The following is a 6,433-nucleotide window of genomic DNA, read 5'->3' on the forward strand; positions in this document are numbered from 1 at the left end:
AATCGATACTACCCTCGACATCACGCAAACAACCCTTGCCCCTTTTCCTTCTCTTTCATGTTTTAAAACACTCTTAGGAGGGACTATTGCTTTCTTTGTGATATTAACCTTTGGTATTATTGTCATTACGTATCCGTGCTGGTACAGTTTATTTTTTTTCCTTTTGATTCGCCAAAACAGACAATTGAACTAATATCAGACATTCTTTGAATTTTCAATTGACAATCCACGATTTATTACTTTTTATTACGCGTTATCACTGACTATCGGCGAATTCCTGTTAATCATTAACGTTTCCCGCAAATTTATGCAATACACTAGACAGATTTATATATCGCGGTTCCGTCTGTGTATTCAGTTAGCAATTGCTACAAAAAACGTGTAAATTCTTTCCGTGAAATTGAAAATAACGACACTTGCCATGCTCCAAATATTTGTATAAGCCGTCAACGGGAATCGCTATGGTGGCGCCATCACTAGTTTCAATTCAAACTACTTTTCCACTACAAGATGGCGCTGGCACCGCCTCTCAAACTCAGCACGAAGCTCCGTGAGTAACTGAATTCAATAGCATACACTAAATCATATGATAATATTACCAAATAGTCTCATAATTTCTAGACTGTTTTTACCGCTTTCATTGCAACCGATACTACATTATCTTTACACTACAATTAAATCTCCCTCCCGGCATAACAGTAATCCTCGTAAGTTTCTCTCAATTAATTAAAATTGCTCAATAAAAAGAAATCCAGGAATCATCCTCGTTAACGAACTAGCTAGTTGATCAGGAAATCCTATAAAACATGACAAATATTAAAATCTATATGCAAAAAGACAGCGACGCGAGAGAGTCTAAGTACCCGGAGTTTGTACCGATGTTGGGTTGGATTACGCGAGAGTGGAGAGCGGTGAATAGGCGGTTATAAAGAACAAGAGAATAGCAATTCTATGTATATATATATATGCAGCGTGTCCGCAGTGTAGTATATCTATATAGCCGTAGGCCGTGCACCGAGTCAAGATCAAGGCATCGCCAGGGAACAAGGATGCCCGACTGGAAGTTGACTCGGTACTCGCAGCATGGCGGAGCGTGGATATGATAATGTTTCCTGCGTGTGTCTTTGTGATCGAGGACAAGGGAGGAATGAAGAGAGAGAAGAGAGTATATGCGTGTCTCTGTTGTGTTAGAGCAGCTCTGTGTGGCCTACTAAGGCTCTCACATACGTAAGGTACGTAAGTACGCAAGTCCCAGCGAAGAGTAGGGCCCAGGGCCGCCAACTCTGACATTCTTCCTCGAGGGCGTACACCAGAGTTCATTGTCATTGTCATTGTCAGTATGAATGACAGCATCACGAAACCAAGTTCATCGATCCAGTTCTAAAAGGTAATGACTTTTAGATTTTCTATATACACTGAATATCAATGACAAAGTATGTTAAATAATCATATAAATCAAAAGTCAAAATGCACTATGACTTTTTGTTTTGGTTTAACGCGGAGACATTTTTAAAGGTATATGAAATAAAGAAGATTCGGAGATCAATGAGAAGATTACAGGGAATTTTTATCATGAGAGTCTACATGGGATTCAGGAAGGAAGAACTGGACCCCCATGAAGACTGCCGGCCCTGTTGATTATTTAAATGTAAAACACAGCTATGGGGGTATACATATACCTTGTCCAGTCCGAGGATCCCATACGTGGTACTGCTACACGGAGAGCCTCGCGTGTTGCATGGTATCTATATAGTTCCAACTATTTAATTCTCTATGGTGATATCCATGGCTACGCAGGACCCCATACTCGGTAGTATAGACCCAGCCCATACGAGTGTATCGTGAGTGTTAACGGCCTTGCTTTATGTGGGTCACGAAACAAGGTCCCACCGCAGTACGTGGATGTCGGTCCCAGTCGGGCCCCTCGTAGGCAGAGCTCGAACTCGGTACCCCAGGCATACATACTGCAAGTACGATCAGCTTGGGACTCACGACTTACAGTCCCATACAGGGAGACACCAGGATACTTATACCATGGATTCTTTTTATTCTTCATAAAACTTACCCGTGAGTCCCATAACAGATTAAATGAACAAAAATGTCAGGTGGGACTTTATTATTTTATATTCGCAATTTTATGCATGAGTATGTCATATATATATATGTGTGGATATAATGCATTTTTTTCAGTGCTTCTACTACTCTTTGAATTTGATTCGACTGCGTCATCGGCCGGAGACACTCCTGGCAAATTTTTGGATAGATTCCCATAAAGTTTTCACCGTGTGCGAGTTATGATGCCAAGAGAAATCGAACTTGATCATTAAGCCGGCCGCGACGGCCATTCGGCCCATTAGCCGCGTTCACGGCTGTCGAGCGGCCGTAAGGAGTTTACGGCTCACTTACGGATTCACATTGCTCGATAGAGACAAAGATAAATGATAAGGACTTTTATTATTGTTCGATCAATCTAAAGCAAACAGTAACTGTTGTATACCTAAACTTTATACAATTGTTGGATGTAATTTTTCTAGTGAAATTGGGCCCGATGGTTACCTTGATCCTTGAAACGATTTCTCACACGGTTTGAAATGTCACTGTAAGACCCACTATTGAATGTCACTAGTCCAACGTATATCTTACTCGTCCAAATCCTGAGTTTAATGTCATCTCTCAAGCGCAATTGATTAATTCTTAATATCTACCGTTACTAATTATTCCTCTATACTTACTATATAAGAATCCTACAATTGGTAACACTGGAGAAATCTATGCTGGAACCTGATAGGAGTTTCATGCACGACATACATCGCTCACAGCTAGATATACCGCTAGTAACTATTCGCTAGGACAGTTTTCCATATGTATAAAATCATTTATAGAGATTCACCTTTACACGCATGACACGTGTTATAGATTAATGAAGTTACCAAAAATATTCTATATTAATATTACTGTCTGTCAATGTAAATGAACGGAATGTCAATTGCAGAGGTTTTTTGTCAAATTTTCTTTTCTAAGATTTGTGCTTTCGGACTCTCTTGAATTATTTACACCGACCAATCTCTTTCTCGTTATCCAATGTTTTATGTATGTTTCCATAGCATCTATCTCGCGTCGCAAATTTTCCTCGACTTTGCGAATCCAGTCGTTCGCAAGAAGATGGAATCTTTTGACACGATCTACTTGCTGGAAGATTGCGTTAAAGACGAGCGATATTCGGAGAGCGATGGGAACTTTACCACGGGAATGAAAAATCTTCTGTATCAGTATATATATATATATATATATATATATATATATATATCTGTTCTTGTTTGTTATAGGTGTATATATATGTATGTACCTTTTGCGTCCCGACGCCCACGCCCGGCGTCCATTCACAAGAAGAACCCTCTTATGCTCTGTGTGAACTGTACCACTCACATCCTTTGCATTGGTTTTAATTATAATCATTCACTTTATTTACAAAATTGCGAAAGTATTTCTGGCTAAAAGACAAAATTGATGAAATTACTGCCTTGTTGCGTATCGTGAGACGGCTGAATTATTGAACTCAAAGTTCTTAATGAATTTGTCAGACTAATTATAAACAGTGATTGATTGATTGAGCCGCATCAAGAAAATCCGTGTAATCACGATTGGATCGTTTAAACAGCGCAGAGCCCGTTCCTGGTACGATTATTAGAAAAAATTATTTTCAAATTTCGTAATTAAAAATATTTTCAATTTCCAGCCAAGAATTTGAAACGCAAAATTTCCCCTAAATTACTAACGGGTTCTCGCGAAAGCACATAGCTCGGTGCACGTGTCACTGATACCAAAAATAAAATTCTTATTATTGAAAATTTCCAAAATTCCGTTATAACGGGCAAGCATCGAATTGCCCAAGTAATCTAAATATACATTCCACTCGATATAACCAACCCCTCGCACGTGAAAAAGAAATAAAAAATCCGATAAGCCTAAAATTCAAAATAGCCAAATCTCTGTATAATTTTCTTGAAAAAGTCCAGAAATGAATAATAAAAAAAAATATTATTCTTTCCAGCAAAACGAAGCCGACGAATAAGGCCCAAAGCAGAGTGCGGACGATCGGTGAGCCAAAAAAGTGTGTCAGAAATTTCAAGCTGGCCTGGTTCCTGCACAATCTTTGACAACCAGAAGCCATGTGTGTACCAGCAGGTAGAGACGTCCAAGTATACCGTGCTCCATGTCGAGGACGTCGACGTAGACCCGGCCAGGAGTCTCGTATAAACGGCAAGCAGCACTAACAGTAAGCAGGCGTAGGATAGACCCACTCTTGCAGGATCCTGAAGCGAAGCGGTTGCTAAGTGTGCCGTTGTAAGTGGAACATCGCTGCCTGGTACCAACGAAGTATACCAACTTCCTCCATGGCTTCTCTTTACTCTCCTAACCATCTCTCTCTCTCACTCAGTCACTCTCCTACTCTCCGCCACGGCACTGGCCTACACGGTGAAAGACTTTCTTTAAGAAGCTACAGTGCGAACGCTGCTAGTCGCCACGGCTATGAGCTTCCTTAATGGCGGCCTTTATCGACTCCATTTTCTATTATTACAGGCAGCCGTATTAACACTTGCTGGATCCTTGGAAAGGACACGTGGATTTAGAAGAAAAATTCAAATAACGAAGGATACCGATGTACAAGGACGTCGGAAGAATTGATCGAAGAGATTCCAAAGCCTTCCGAGTCACACGTGTTCCTGGAGATTTCATGTATGAATTGTGTACCAGAAAAATGGAGAATTCACACAAGACTCTTGGACGGCATACGTGGCTTTTTCGTGACTTGTACTTTTATTGCTCGTTACGTAAGGATTTATCGATTCTAACGATATTCAACGTGCTGACTTCCAATCCACTGGGACCGACTGGCCCAGAGATTTAGGTCACCACGCGATGCTGCTGCTCCGACGCTCCTTTGGATCTCCAGTGTCTTGCCAACGCGAGATCAGATACGTTTTAATGTAAAGAAGAGTTTCGAGGATTTTTTTTCTCTCTTTTTTTTACTATCTTTTTTTGCACACGCTATTCTCTGATAAACGTATTCCTTTCACTTACAGAATAAAGAAGCGGGGTCGAGGAAATGAGGAGAGAACGAAAATATAAGAATGACGTATTTATTGCATATCCTCGGCACAACGTAGGTTGGCAGGATTGTCGAGAGAGAGAGAGAGAAAGAAGAAGAAGAAAAAAAAACTTAACAGGCATTACAAATAAAGTGATAGTACATTAGGTAAAACAGTGAAAAAAATATCAACAACAGGTCTAATATCCTTAAACGGCTAGGGTCCCTAGACATTACGATAGGTACGCTATAGTAATTATTATATAGGGTAGATACACAATACTGCCGAAAGATTTAGTGTTTTTATTTTTTTAAATCTTTTTTAAGGGAAACAAGCATTGTGGAGCTGGTTGCCTCGAGTTATCCGTAACTGTATCATTATTATTGTTACTCATCATTTCTCTTGGATCGTACGCGAAACGCGCTTATTGGCGAATCGGATGCGGAAATGGAAATCGAAGAGGAAGGAATGTTCGAATAATGAAGAAAATAAAGATCGTGAGGTGGTAGGGGACTGGGTATTTCGCGAACTGGAGAATGTGGACGCGCATCGTTTACACCTTATCATAGGGATTCTCCTTATCAATTAAATATTAAATAATTGTCATTAACAAATCTATAAACAGTTTTTGCGTAGCCAGCTACGCTAGGTACCGAGTGACAGTCGCTATGCTGCGCTGAACACAACAACTCCGTGGTTCATCGAAATCCCATTTTCATTATTTTTTCTTTTTTTTTTTTTTTTTTTTACTATATATATAAATGTACATTCTGACAACCGTAGAAATTTTTCCTTCGAAGCGACTTTAAACGCGTGGGATTTCAGGAATGTGGATTTAGTGGACGGACAAATGTAAAGGGTATAAGCGGAGGGGGTATGGGGAGTTGGGAGGGGATTTTTCGAATTTTTAAAATTATTTTCAAAATAAATAAGAATAGGATATTGAAGAATTTTGGCTAAGTTAGCCAATCTTCACAGCGATTCTCACGAGAAATGCGGTTAATTTTGGAATTGAGATCTGCGGGTCGTCGTTTCCCGTGGAAACAACAATGCGAGGATTTTCACGAAAAATACTTATTTTCCAAATCAATTTTCTCACTCGTGTATCTTTTCTCTTCTTTTTGAAAATCCTACGAAGAACCGCCGGGCAATAGAAAATACTTTCTATCATCTCCATTATAACCTCTTCGTATAAGCGTTACGGAAAGGGGAGGAAGTGGATTCGAGATAAGAAAAATTCAGACAAAGTGATACAGTATCTACAAATCAAGAAGAGACCAAAAAAATACCTAGACAGTACAGTGATTAAGGCTAGGGGTGAAAATAAATAACTAGAACATACA

At 39.7% G+C, this 6,433-nt stretch overlaps 1 long non-coding RNA gene across 1 annotated transcript; it reads left to right on the top strand.

Annotated features, from left to right (window-relative positions):
* Positions 1 to 521: 521 nt before the first annotated feature.
* LOC112494355 lies at positions 522 to 3,280 on the top strand. The gene is made up of 5 exons (XR_003059679.1): positions 522 to 550; positions 1,001 to 1,387; positions 1,516 to 1,741; positions 1,884 to 2,105; positions 2,191 to 3,280. It is a non-coding gene; the product is annotated as an uncharacterized LOC112494355 (long non-coding RNA).
* Positions 3,281 to 6,433: the final 3,153 nt, after the last annotated feature.

Source organism: Cephus cinctus, unplaced genomic scaffold (assembly GCF_000341935.2).
Source record: "Cephus cinctus unplaced genomic scaffold, Ccin1 Ccin1_scaffold0448, whole genome shotgun sequence".
NCBI lineage: Eukaryota > Metazoa > Arthropoda > Insecta > Hymenoptera > Cephidae > Cephus > Cephus cinctus.